The 13,474-nt window shown below is 41.6% G+C and overlaps 1 long non-coding RNA gene across 3 annotated transcripts in view; it reads right to left on the bottom strand.

Moving 5' to 3' along the window:
- Positions 1-1,027: 1,027 nt before the first annotated feature.
- Positions 1,028-13,474, bottom strand: part of LOC147344023 (uncharacterized) — a 243,916-nt gene continuing 231,469 nt past the window's right edge. For all 3 annotated transcript variants that reach the window (XR_015155594.1, XR_015155592.1, XR_015155593.1), the window contains 2 exons: positions 2,300-2,434; positions 1,028-1,333 (listed from right to left, as the gene is read on the bottom strand). This is a non-coding gene — a long non-coding RNA (uncharacterized LOC147344023). The remainder of the gene's footprint in view (positions 1,334-2,299; positions 2,435-13,474) is intronic.

The raw sequence follows: 13,474 nt of genomic DNA, 5'->3' as shown, positions 1-13,474 counted from the left end.
CCCAGTCCATGCTCCCTCCTTTCAGATACTTTTTGTTTCCATTATCAGACAAATTTGCCTCCTCTGCCACCTATTGGCAGGAGAAAACATCGTCTGGCTGAGTTCATCCTAAAAGCACAAACCCAGATAAAGATGATTAACCAAGAAACTGGTGTTACTATACATTATCTCCTCCACTGGATGTGTTATAGATCAGGAGAAGAAAATATTGATGGCAAAACTGAGTTTTAGTTTGGAGAATTAACCTAGCAATTATTTCTCTGCGTGTTACATTTACAGACCTATACTGAGCATCGATACTCTGGTTTTCCTTCTAGTAAGTGCTTAAGCCTCTAAGAGCCTCAGTCTCCTTATATATCAAAAGATGACAAGGATATTGTCACTGACCAATTCATAATGAAGTTCAGGGACAAATGAACTTTGTTAAAAAAAAAAAAAAATTCTTGGAAATAGCTGTTAAATTCATTTGCCTCATTTTCCAGAGGAAACAACAGAGTCCCATAGAGGTGATGCTTCAAGATGTGTTTGTGAACTTGAAGAAACCAATGACAGATCTGGCCCTATGGTTAGAACTGAGAAGTAGCTTGCTGCTAAGTCGCTTCAGTCGTGCCCAACTCTGTGCAACTCCATAGACGGCAGCCCACCAGGCTCCCCCGTCCCTGGGATTCTCCAGGCAAGAACACTGGAGTGGGTTGCCATTTCCTTCTCCAATGCATGAAGGTGAAAAGTGAAAGTGAAGTCGCTCAGTTGTGTCCGACTCTTAGCGACCCCATGGACTGCAGCCTACCAGGCTCCTCCGTCCATGGGATTTTCTAGGCAAGAGAAGTAGCTTAGAGACCCACAATAGAACAGCTACAGTCCCTCACCATTTTGTATCTTTATTTGCAGCTCCTATCACATTCTGAGTAATGGAGTCAGTGTGTGCCTGTGCCTAGATCTTATATAATAGAAATGTCTTGTATTCTGCACAGTGCAGAATCAAGTACTTTATAAATATTAAATGGATGAACTGGTGAATGCAATAAGCTTAGATTATTTAGCATAATACATTTACTATGTAGAGAATACATTCACTTGAGGCCCCGAAAGTCTTGGTAATTCGTTCAGTCAACAGAGTAAATCAGAAGTGGGGCCAGAAGTCACGCTGAGGTTCTGATTCTAGGCTGTTACATTTTCCTCCGTTGTTCCTCTCGTCCAGTGGGAATTCCAGACTGCCAAAGTCTCGAAATAGGTTGGTCTCCTCTGCTCCTCTGAAGTTCTAGAAACTGTGGTTCTTTCTTTCCCAGGAAATGTATGGATCATTGATGACTATGTTGGAATGGGGACAAAAGTGCTGCAATATAGAAAGTGTTGGGATTCAAGTGAGTATAATAGCGTATGGGAGACACCAAGCATGGCTTGCAAACTTACCGCTGGCTGAAGGCAGCGGGGCTGATTTGTACCGGACCGAGCAGAGCAAATATGATGACCTATGTCATACATGACTATCTTTGTTCTGGACAAATCCAGCTCTGGGACAGTAACACATTTGGGTGTCATTGCTTTTAAGAGTAGGGATTCATTGAATGGCACAGGTGGTTTACCGCAACATATGTCTACCATAAGAAAGACAATTCCAGGAGCATCTTTTCTCTGGGATAGCCTTAACCATCTGTGTTAAGAAACTACTTTAATGCTAGTGACAGCTCAGGGCCTTTGGGCTAGCTTTATTTCTGAAAGCTACACAAAAGAAAAACCAAATTTGATATGTTTTTATTGGTGGCTAAGTAAATCAACTATTAATAATAACGTAAGGGTCAGCTTGGTTATTGCTTAGTCCATGCCATCACAAAGAGTCAGACACAGCTGAGCAACTAACATGGGACTTCCCTGGTGGCTCAGACAGTAAAGAATCTGCTTTCAATACAGGAAACCCGGGTTTGATCCCTGGATCAGGAAGATCCCCTGGAGAAGGAAATGGCTACCCACTCCAGTAATCTTGCCTGAAGAATCCTATGGACAGAGGATCCTGGCGGGCTACAGTCCATGTCACAAAGAATCAGACACGACTGAGCAGCTAACACACACTATATACCTCTTGAGCACAGATTATAATATTATTTATAGGAATAAATAGCATTGTGGTAAATACTTACGTTTCTTTAATCATCACAACAGTCCTATGTGGTTGACAAGGCAGATGAGGAATCCTGAGGTTCAGATACATCAAAGGATTTGCCTGGGGAAGTATGGGTAGGAAGGGCTTCCCAGGTAGCACTAGTGGTAAAAAAAAAAAAAAAAACAAACAAAAAAAACCCACCTGCCAATGCAGGAGATGTAAGAGACGTGGGTTCAATCTCTGGGTCAGGTAGATCCCCTGAGGAGGGCACGGCAATCCACTCCAGTATTCTTGCCTGGAGAATCCCGTGAACAGAGGAGCCTAGACGGCTACAGCCTATAGGGTCACAAAGAGTTGGACACCACTGAGTAACTTAGCAGGCACACATGCATGTAACAGAGACAAGCATAGATTCCATCTGCTGAGTCCTTGCCCTTAACCACTATCCTCTCAAATCCATATCCTGCCAAATCCAACCTTAAGTTTCTGTTACATGTGCACTTGACTTATCCCTCCCACTAGACAGCAAGATCTTAAAAATCAAGTCTTACTGTGAGCCTTCAAAAAGCATGTCACAATGCTTTGCAGAAATGTGTCCTATGGCAGAATAGTCAGACACTGAGATTTTGCACGTGATGGATAGATAAATGGATGATAGATAGGTATAAGAAAGGTTCAATTATTTGGGGAAGGGGGAATGGGAGAAGGAAGAGAATTGGTGGACTAGCAAAGGGAACGAGAAAAGACATTTCAGGTTTAATACTTGAGTTCTAACTTATCCAACTCTAGTAACAAGATATGTCCTTGCAGAGAAATGGCTAACATCTCTTCTGATTTACACATAAAAGGATTTATTGCAGTTCTCGCCTCTGTAAAGCAATGTAAGATCAACAGGATTAGTGGCATTATATTGTGCTCTCTGCAGAATTTAATGCCATTTCAAGCTGTTAAAAATTTATAGAAACAAATAAGAGAGTCCAATATCAGCTGAAGCTCTAATCCCCTCGAAATAAAGGATTGTTCCTAGGTTACAATTTCCCTTGCAAATGTAAACTCAAGAGACTGCAGTTTGCAGATAACATTACTTTCTTCTTGAGTCATGACTGGAGAAAGTCTGGCTGGGCATTCATGGAAGAGTGACTGATGGCAGCATCGTGCATCCATCAGTCTCATTTCTTTATTATGTCCATAGCATAGTGGGCAAGGAGTAAGGGTGACAGTAAAATGATTCTTCCTCTTCAAAGGTGAAAGGAAATTGAACATTAAAAAAAAAACTGCCCTATGAACATTAAAGTACAAAATCATCCTACCAGAGTGGACAGGCAAAGTCCTTTGAAGGAGGCACAGTGACTTGTAGGCCACTCATATTTATTCATTCACCCATTCATTTGTGCATTCGTAAGTTTAGGAGATAAAATGTGTCTCTCAGAAAGGAGATTCATAAACAATGGAAGACCAGAAAGCCAAGTGTTTCTAAAATACACGGATATGTGGAAAGAGATGTGTCAGGTCACTCCAACACGTAATTCATTTGATTCTCTCCACTTATGATACTTCATAGATGTGAGACTTATGGAGTCAATTCAAAGATGTATTTTATGTTATATACTGCTAAAAAAAATCAAGCTACAATTACACTATGCTACCACACTTTTTGAGGTTTTTTTTTTTAATTGAAGTATAGTTGATTTAAAAATATTGTGTTAGTTTCAGGTATACAGCAAAGTGATTTGGTTATATATTTTTTCAGATTATTTTCTGTTATAGGTTATTATAAGATTGAATGTAGTTCCCTGTCAATTCAGTGCAGTTCAGTTGCTCAGTCTTGTCCGACTCTTTGTGACCCCATGAATCGCAGCACACCGGGCCTCCCTGTCCATCACCAACTCCCGGAGTTCACTCAGATTCATGTCCATCGAGTCAGTGATGCCATCCAGACATCTCATCCTCTGTCGTCCCCTTCTCCTCCTGCCCCCAATCCCTCCCAGCATCAGAGTCTTTTCCAATGAGTCAACTCTTCGCATGAGGTGGCCAAAGCACTGGAGTTTCAGCTTCAGCATCATTCCCTCCAAAGAAATCCCAGGGCTGATCTCCTTCAGAATGGACTGGTTGGATCTCCTTGCAGTCCAAGGCACTCTCAAGAGTTCAAAAGCATCAATTCTTCAGCGCTCAGCCTTCTTCACAGTCCAACTCTCACATCCATACATGACCACAAGAAAAACCATAGCCTGACTAGACGGACCTTTGTTGGCAAAGTAATGTCTCTGCTTTTGAATATACTATCTAGGTTGGACATAACTTTCCTTCCAAGGAGTAAGCGTCTTTTAATTTCATGGCTGCAGTCACCATCTGCAGTGATTTTGGAGCCCCCCAAAATGAAGTCTGACACTGTTTCCACTGTTTCCCCATCTATTCCCTGTAGTTCCCTGTACTATACAGTAAATTCTTGTTGCTTATCTATTTCATGTATGATAATCTGTACCTGTTAATCCCCAAATCCTAATTTATCTGTTGCCCACACCCTTTCCCCTTTGGTAACCATAACTTTGTTTTCTATGTCAGTGAATCTATTTCTGTTTTGTGTATAGATTCATTTGTATTATTTTTTGTTCTTATTTATTTAAGATGCCTTTATTTGGCCATGTGGCATGTGGGATCTTACTTCCCTAGCAGGGACCTAACCACCTCCTACAGTGGAAACACTGAGTCTAAACCACTGAACCACCAGCAAAGTGCTTGTATTATTCTTTAGATTCCAGATATCATACAATGTTTGTCTTTCTCTGACATTTCACTAAGCATAATATTCTCTAAGTCCATCCAGGTTGCTGCCAATGGCAGTATTACATTCTTTTGTGTATATCAATTATATAGACAATATATATAATTGTATATATATATACACAATATTCTTTTGTATATATTCAATTATATATCACATCTTCTTAAACCAGTTGTCTGATGATGGGCAGTTGGGACGTTTCCATGTCTTAGCAATTATGAATTCTGCTGCTATGAATACTGGGGTGCATGTATCTTTTCAAATTAGAGTTTTCATCTTTTCTAGATATATGCCCAGAAGTGGAATTGCTAGATCATTTGGTTGCTCTTTTTTTAATTTTTAAGGAAACTCCATACTGTTTTCCATAGGGGTTGCACCACTTTACATTCCCATCAGCAGTGTGAGAGTGTTCCCTTTTCTCCCACACTCTCTCCAGCATTTATTATTTGTAGACATTTTGGTGATAACCATTCTGATTGGTAGGAAGTGATACTTCATTGTGGTTTTGATTTGCATTTCTCTAATAATTATTAATGTTGAGCATCTTTTAATGTGCCTGTTAGTCATCTGTATGTTTTCTTTCAAGAGATGTCTATTTAGGTCTTCTGCACATTTTTCCTTTTTTTTTTTTTTTAAATTGAGGTATGACTGATTTACAATACCATGCCAGTCTCTGCTGTACAGCTAAATGGCTCAGTCATACAGATATATACATTCTTTTTTATATTCTTTTCCATTATGGTTTATCCCAGAAAACTGGATATAGGTCCTTGTGCTATATACTAGGACTTTGCTGTTAATCCATTCTAAATGGAATGCTTTGATAGTTTGAGTCTATTAACCCCAAATTCCAAGCGTATCCCTATCTCCCCACCCCATTCTGCCCATTTTTTTGATTGGGGTGGGTTTTTTCTTTCTTTTCTTTTATATTGAATTGTATGAACTGTTAGTATATTTTGTAAACTAACACCTTGTTTATCTCACCCTTTGCAAACATTTTCTCCAGTTTCATAGGCTGTCTTTTCATTCTGTTGATGGATTCCTTTGCTGCAAAAAGTTTCTATTTGGAGAAGACCTTGCAATATTTCTTTTACATTAGGTCTACTATTTAGTATTCATCTTTTAGTTTTTGCTTGTCTGAGAAAGTCTTTATCTCTCCTGTTTTAAATGATAATATTGCTGGAAGAGTATCCTAGGTTTCAGGCTTTTCCTTTTCAGGACTTTGAACATTTCATGCAACCCCTTCTGCCCTACAAAGTTTTTACAAAGAACTCAGTTGATAGCCTTATGGGAATTCCCTTGTAATTGACTTTGTTTCTCTCTTATTGCCCTTAGAATCTTTAACTTTTGCCATTTAAATACAGTTAGTCCCCCACACATGAATGAGTTATGTTCTGAAACTGTGTTCGTAAGTCTAATTTGTTCAAGTCCAGCAAAGTTAGCCTAGTTACCTAGCTAACATGATTGGCTTTATAGTACTATACTATGATAGGTTTATCAGAGAAGGCAATGGCACCTCACTCCAGTACTCTTGCCTGGAAAATCCCATGGACGGAGGAACCTGGTGGGCTGAAGTCCATGGGGTCGCTAAGAGTCGGACATGACTGAGTGACTTCCCTTTCACTTTTCACTTTCATGCATTGGAGAAGGAAATGGAAGCCCACTCCAGTGTTCTTGCCTGGAGAATTTCAGGGACGGGGAAGCATGGTGGGCTGCCATCTACAGGGTCGCACAGAGTCGGACACGACTGAAGCGACTTAGCAGCATGATAGGTTTATAATACTTTTCACACAAATAATACATAAAAAAACAAACACAAAAATAAAGGCATTTTTATTCTTACAGTATAGTACCTTGAAACAGTATAGTAATACAGTCCAACAGTTGGCATATAGGCACTGGCATCAAGTGAACAGGCAAAGAAGGGTTACTGACTGGCGGAGGGAGAGGAAGTGGGAGATGGTAGAGCTTGAAGGATGGTTAGCAATAGCTTAATTTCACTCACATCCCACGTTGATAAAACACATGTTGACATCTTTGAAGGTTGACAACTTGAATGTTCAAATGTAGAGATGGTCTAATATGTCTTGATGTGGGTCTGTTTGGGTTCATCTTGTTTCGGACCCTCTGTGGTGGCTATACCAGGATACTGTATTCTTCTTTGGGTATGGGAAATTTTCAGACATAATTTCTTCAAATCAATTTTTAATCCCCTTCTCTTTCTTCCTTCTGAAACCCCTATTATGTATGCATAGGTTGGTACATTTTATATTATCTCATAGATCTCGTATGTTGCTTTTTTTTTTATTTGTCTTTGTTGTTCTAATTGGGTGATTTCCATTATTCTAACTTCCAGATCAGTTAATTTGCTCTTCTGCATTATTTAGTCTGCTGTTCATTGCTTCTAGTTTGGTTTTTAATCTCAGCAATTGAGTTGTCTAATTTTGATTGGCTCCTTTTTATAGTTTCTAGTTCCTTGTTACAGTGATCTGAATTTCTATCAATAAAGTACTATAGGAATTAAGAAAGATTATTACCTCCCTTCTGAACTCAGGGTCTAGTAGACTGGCAAGGTCATTTTCATTATTTGCTCTTTGGGGGAATTTCTCTTGTTCTTTTCATTGGAAGTAGTTTCTCTGCTTTTTCATCTTAACTTTGTCTCTATGAATTTAGGAGGAACAGTTACCTACTGTGGTCCTGAAGGGCTGCTATTATGTAGGATCGTCTCCTTGTAGACGGTGTGAGTCCAGTATTTTTGGTATGGATGCCTGCCACATCTTTCCTCAGAGTATGCTGGCTGTTTCCCCCCGATAGGAGATGTGACCGATGGTGTGGTGTCCAGAGACTGCACTAGACGTTGGGAAGGGCCTATGCTTTGCCCCATGGATGTCACAGCCCTGTCATTGGTGGGGTCTGCTCTCCAATTGTTGGAGTAGAAACCCGGAGGGTCGGGTTCAATAAAGGATCCCTTGTGCTTAAGTGTGTGCTTTGTCTCCGGGAAGGATAAGCTGAAGCACGTGATGCACATGTGGTCACAGTGAAATGACCACCTGTGCATGCCTCTGAGGTTCTGCCCAGAAGCAGCCCAAGGTCATGTCCCTTTCTCTATGTGTTCATTCAAGACCTGCTTCTAGGCTAGCACTAGAGCCGAGGGCACTGTGCGGGCAGGAATCAAGGTGGCTTTGCTGTTACCTGTGTTAGGGTTACCTGTGTTAGCCTTTGTGTTAGGGCTTTCCTGAGACCTGTCTGCCCCAGTTCTGGTTCTAAGCAGCTGTGTGAGGGAGAAGGAACCAGAGCACTCGAACTGGGTGAGGAACCCCTGCATACTCCTCCCCAGGGGCTTTCCACTGGAATGGTGCAAATCTATGATGCTGTCTACCAGCCAGTATACATGGCAACAAAATCTACAGCTGGCTGACCCGCCCTTGGATCTGCCCTCCTGCTCCAAGGCTGTGAGTACTGATGATGGGCTCACAGGTCAGCCCGCCCCCAGCTGTGTGCGTGTGCACATGGTCCACCACTTCAAGAGTTGTGCCCAACTATAGTTGTTGTGTGTGTATGCCCAGTCATGTCCCACTCTTTGCGACCCCATGGATTGTAGCCTGCCAGGCTCCTCTGTCCATGGGACTTCCCAGGCAAGAATATTGGAGTGGGTTACTATTTCCTTCTCCAGCGGATCTTCGTGATCCAAAAATCAAACCCACATCTCTGGTATCTCCTGCTTTGGCAGGCAGATTCTTTGGCACTGTGCCACCTGGGGAGCCCCCTGTAGGCACCCTGACAAGAGGCTCAGAAGGTCAGCCTGGCCATAACCCAGGCCCTCTGGTCTGTCTCTGTGCAGCTAGACCAAGTCCCTTCCTAGGGTCTGTCTGCCCAGGTTTCGGCACCAAGCTGCTACGCATATTAGCACCCGCGCCTGACTCTTGTTTCAGGCTAGGTAGTAAAGCTAGGTGGCAGCCATCGGCACTGGTCTCTCTCTGCCCCGAGTGCTAGCAAGCTAGCAGAGGAGCACACAGAGTCCAGGCTCCCGTGGCACCTCTAACCTGTTTCAGTCTACAGCGGGGCTTCACAGGCCAAGCGCCTGCCAGTAGGGAACCCCCTACATTCACAGATCCCTCCCAGTGATGCCAATCCCATCGTAAAGCCTTGTTTTGATCCTACCTGGTTCTATGAGGATCTTTCTTGCAAGATTGGTTGTGGAAGAGATCTTCTGTCAGTTTCTAGCTGATTTTCTGTGAAAACTGTCCCACTTGTGGATTTATCTGTGATGTGTTTGTGGGGCAGGGGAGGTCCAAACCCTCCTACTCTACCATCTTGATCCCATCCACTATTGAATTGCTATTGTTTACCTGTACACTTGACTTATCCCTGCTCCTAAACTGCAAACTCCTAGAAACCAAAGATCAAGTCATCGTGTGACTGAGATGTGTCTTTATTTTATCCTAAAGCAGAGTGCTGATTAAGGCTTTACTTTGTACAGCTTCCTATTGTCCACCACCCTCAAATCTTCTCCCCACCTTTCTCCATTCGGCCTTCTGACCCAGGAGACTGATCTGCAGGGGCCACCTCAGCAGTCCTCAAGGTACAGTCCTCAAATCCCTGGGTTTCTACAGGACTTTTTCACGAGGTACACAAGTCAAAACTACAAGAATACTAAGACAGTACTTGCCTTTTTCACTGTGCTGCCATGCGAACCAATGGTGCAAAAGCAAAGGTGGATAAAACTGCTGTTGCCTTAGCAGGAATCAAGGCAGGGCACCCACTTGCTGGTAGTCATTGTGTTCTTCCAGCTTCCCTGGTGGCTCAGACGGTAAAGAATCTGCCTGCAATGCTGGAGACCTGGGTTCGATCCCTGGGTCGGGAAGTTCCCCTGGAGGAGGGCATGGCAACCCACTCCAGTATTCCTGCCTGGAGAATCCCATGGACAGAGGAGCCTGGCGGGCTACACCCCATGGGGTTGCAAAGAGTTGGACACGACTGAGTGACTTTCACATTCACACCGCATTCTCCACTCACTCAGCACTCTCAATTCTTAAAGAAATGCCAGCTTCATTTAAGAATGCCCATGACAAAGCAGCAAAAACAGTATTAATTTCATTCACTCACATCTTTTGCGTCCATATCTTTTTAATATTCCACGTAATGAGAGAGGAGTATGCAGAAAGCATTCTTCTACTGTACACCCAAGCATGATGGTTATTTCCAAGAAACGCGTTGACAGGATTGTTTAAACTGCAGGCTGAATATCTGCTTTGCTCATGGAGCACCATTTGGAAATAAGACTAACAGATAAACTATAGGTATTCGGAATTGGCTTTTGGCAGGTATCTTCTCAAAAATAACACAAGTGAATCTGTCATTTTGAGAGAAACCATTGTATTTGTTGCCAATGATACAATTTGAGCTTTTAAGCAAATATTAGAATTTTTGAAACTTATATTCGCTCCAATGAGACTGACAGTTTCCCAAAGCTTAAAAATTTTTCTGATGAGATTGGAGGTGCTGTTAACAAAACTGATTTTTTTTATATTGTATATTCAAGTGTGTCAATATGTAGTAGATTTGCATAATTCACTAAACCGATATTTTCCAAATGACCAAGGCATAAAACTACACAATCATGCATGGGTAAAATGTATATTCAAAGTTCAATACAGACCAATAGATTTTAATGTCACCAAGTACACAAAGTTCATTGGTATAATTTCAGATTCCATATTGCACTAACCTTTAAGAAACTACTTGTTGAGCTTTGGTGCATTATTAAAGGAGAATATACATGATTTTTGGAAGACATATTTAAAAGCCTCCTTTTCTAACTGCATGTAGGTATGAAGCTTTTTTTTTCATGCACTTCAACCAAAGTGGTATGTCACCACATTTTAAATATAGAAATCAATATGAAAATCCAGTTGTCCTCCATGAAGCCAAACATTAGTAATTCTCCAAAATGTAAAACAATGCCACCTACTTACTAGCTTTTGAAACACATAGTTGTTTTCATTGAAATGTTTCTTTATTAACATGCAATGGATTTATTACTTTTTAATTCAACTTTTTTTTTTTTTTTTAGTTTCTTAGCTTTTATTTCTAATGTGGTACGTATCAATGGATATAAGCTATGGAAACAGAAGTTCTTTGGGGTCCTCCATAATTTTTAAGAGTATAATAGAGTTCTGAGACCAAAAAACTTGAAAACTGGTAGTTTACATAAATGGATCGTCTTACTTCTGCCTTGTGTTTGACCAAGAGATCAAATTCCTCCAAGAAATCAGAGGATGAGGGTATGGGGGCTGGCAGTGGACGTTGATCCCCCAACTGTCTCCCTGTAGGGTTACTTGGGCTTGTTGTATCCCTCCTCCTTTTACAGTCACCCTCGGATCCTGTCTTGCAACTCTCTCACCCTGACTTCTAGGAGCACACCTCCAACCCTTTGCTTTGCGATGGCAATGTTACTATTCCCAGGTCATAGCCCTATATCTCACTATCCCTATGTTTCCCTATTCCATGTGTAAATTAGCTTCTTGTTGAGTCTCAGCTGTTAGAAACTGATTGAGGCATTTTTATCTTCTATACACATACACTGAACTATAAATGAAATAAAAACCCCCTTTGGAATTTCTTCACAATACAAACCTGAATCTTTCTAATTACTTTCTGGGTAGGAAGAGTCACTGATATTCTTTTCCATGCTCTGTGCCATCATGTCATGGCGAATTCATGTTTCTTAAAAGAGTTAGTCACATTTCTCTCCAGATTTTTTTCCCAGGTGTTGACCCATTTTGCATGTTTTGATGCTGACACTTTTTACTTTATGCATATGCAGATTTTAACAAGCCACATCTCTATTGCTACCTGGCCAGCACAATTGTAAGATACAATTATTTATTACATAGCATAATTTTGGATATTAAAATGTGATCATATATGTCTTCAGATCAGATCAGATCAGATCAGTCGCTCAGTCGTGTCTGACTCTTTGCGACCCCGTGAATCGCAGCACGCCAGGCCTCCCTGTCCATCACCAACTCCCAGAGTTCACTCAGACTCACGTCCTTCGAGTCAGTGATGCCATCCAGACATCTCATCCTCTGTCGTCCCCTTCTCCTCCTGCCCCCGATCCCTCCTAGCATCAGAGTCTTTTCCAATGAGTCAACTCTTCACATGAGGTGGCCAAAGTACTGGAGTTTCAGCTTTAGCATCATTCCTTCCAAAGAAATCCCAGGGCTGATCTCCTTCAGAATGGACTGGTTGGATCTCCTTGCAGTCCAAGGGACTCTCAAGAGTCTTCCCCAACACCACAGTTCAAAAGCATCAATTCTTCAGCGCTCAGCCTTCTTCACAGTCCAACTCTCACATCCATACATGACCACAGGAAAAACCATAGCCTTGACTAGACGAACCTTTGTTGGCAAAGTAATGTCTCTGCTTTTCAATATGCTATCTAGGTTGGTCATAACTTTCCTTCCAAGGAGTAAGCGTCTTTTAATTTCATGGCTGCAGTCACCATCTGTAGTGATTTTGGAGCCCAGAAAAATAAAATCTGACCCTGTTTCCACTGTTTCCCCATCTATTTCCCATGAAGTGATGGGACCGGATTCCATGATCTTCATTTTCATATATGTCTTAGAATTAATGAAATATGATAGCTTAATTCCATGCTCAACAAACAACCTCTAATTATTTGGCTTCATATGAAACTTCAAGCAACTTCCAAATCCTTCCATTATTACAACCTTGTGCTGTGCTGTTCTTGGTCACTTGGTCGTGTCCTACCCTTTGCAACCTCATGGAGTGTAGCCCGCCAGGCTCCTCTGTCCATGGGGATTCTCCAGGCAAGAACACTAGAGTGGGATGCCATGCTCTTCTTAAGGGGATCTTCCCCACCTGGGATCGAACCTGGTCTCCCAAGTTGCAGACGAATTCTTTAATATCTGAGCCACCAGGGAAGTATTACATACAACCTTAGTTCACTTATTTCACAGGTACTTTAGATATAAGGATCAACTTGCAAAATTACACAGAATACTGAAATTCTTGACTCTAGGGAAAGTGGGAGATTATTAGTCCATAGCTGTCACCAACTTGCGCTCAGCATATTTTAACAGGTAAGCCAGACTTTGCAGTTTGAGCTTCTCTCTCTCTCATAGAAGATAGGACCCCACTTTCCTGAGCATTAAGGATGCCTGGGCTTTTCTGGTGAGACTTGGTGTGAACTCCTGTCCCAGGCACCGCCTCCAGCCTTTAAATGGTTATTCAACCCTCAGGTATCCCTCTGGAGGAACTCCCTGGTCCCCCTCCACCCCAGCCCTAGGACAGATTCCACAAGCAGACCTTCCCTTTGAATTTTTCTCAGTTTTTGCCTCAACTTTACTTTGGACTTTTTCCTCTTTTGTTTAATAAATGTGTCATTCTGGACAGCTGATCCAACTGCGCCTCTTAATTAAATTTATTCTGTTTCCCTCAGGCCTTCTCTTTATAATTAGTTTGCAATTTCAGCTTTCCAACATCAGTCACTTTTTCTCCTATTCCTCCAAGTCTAAGATGTCAAATCCTTGTTTTCCTTTTTTTTTTTTTTTTTGTCAATTCATTTC

The sequence above is a fragment of the Bos grunniens genome, chromosome 26 (genome assembly GCF_055505025.1).
Source record: "Bos grunniens cultivar Pamir isolate PY7600 chromosome 26, Bosgru_T2T1.0, whole genome shotgun sequence".
Taxonomy (NCBI): Eukaryota; Metazoa; Chordata; class Mammalia; order Artiodactyla; family Bovidae; genus Bos; species Bos grunniens.
Note: the sequence above shows the minus strand (reverse complement) of the source record. Positions and strands in the feature narration are given on the sequence as shown.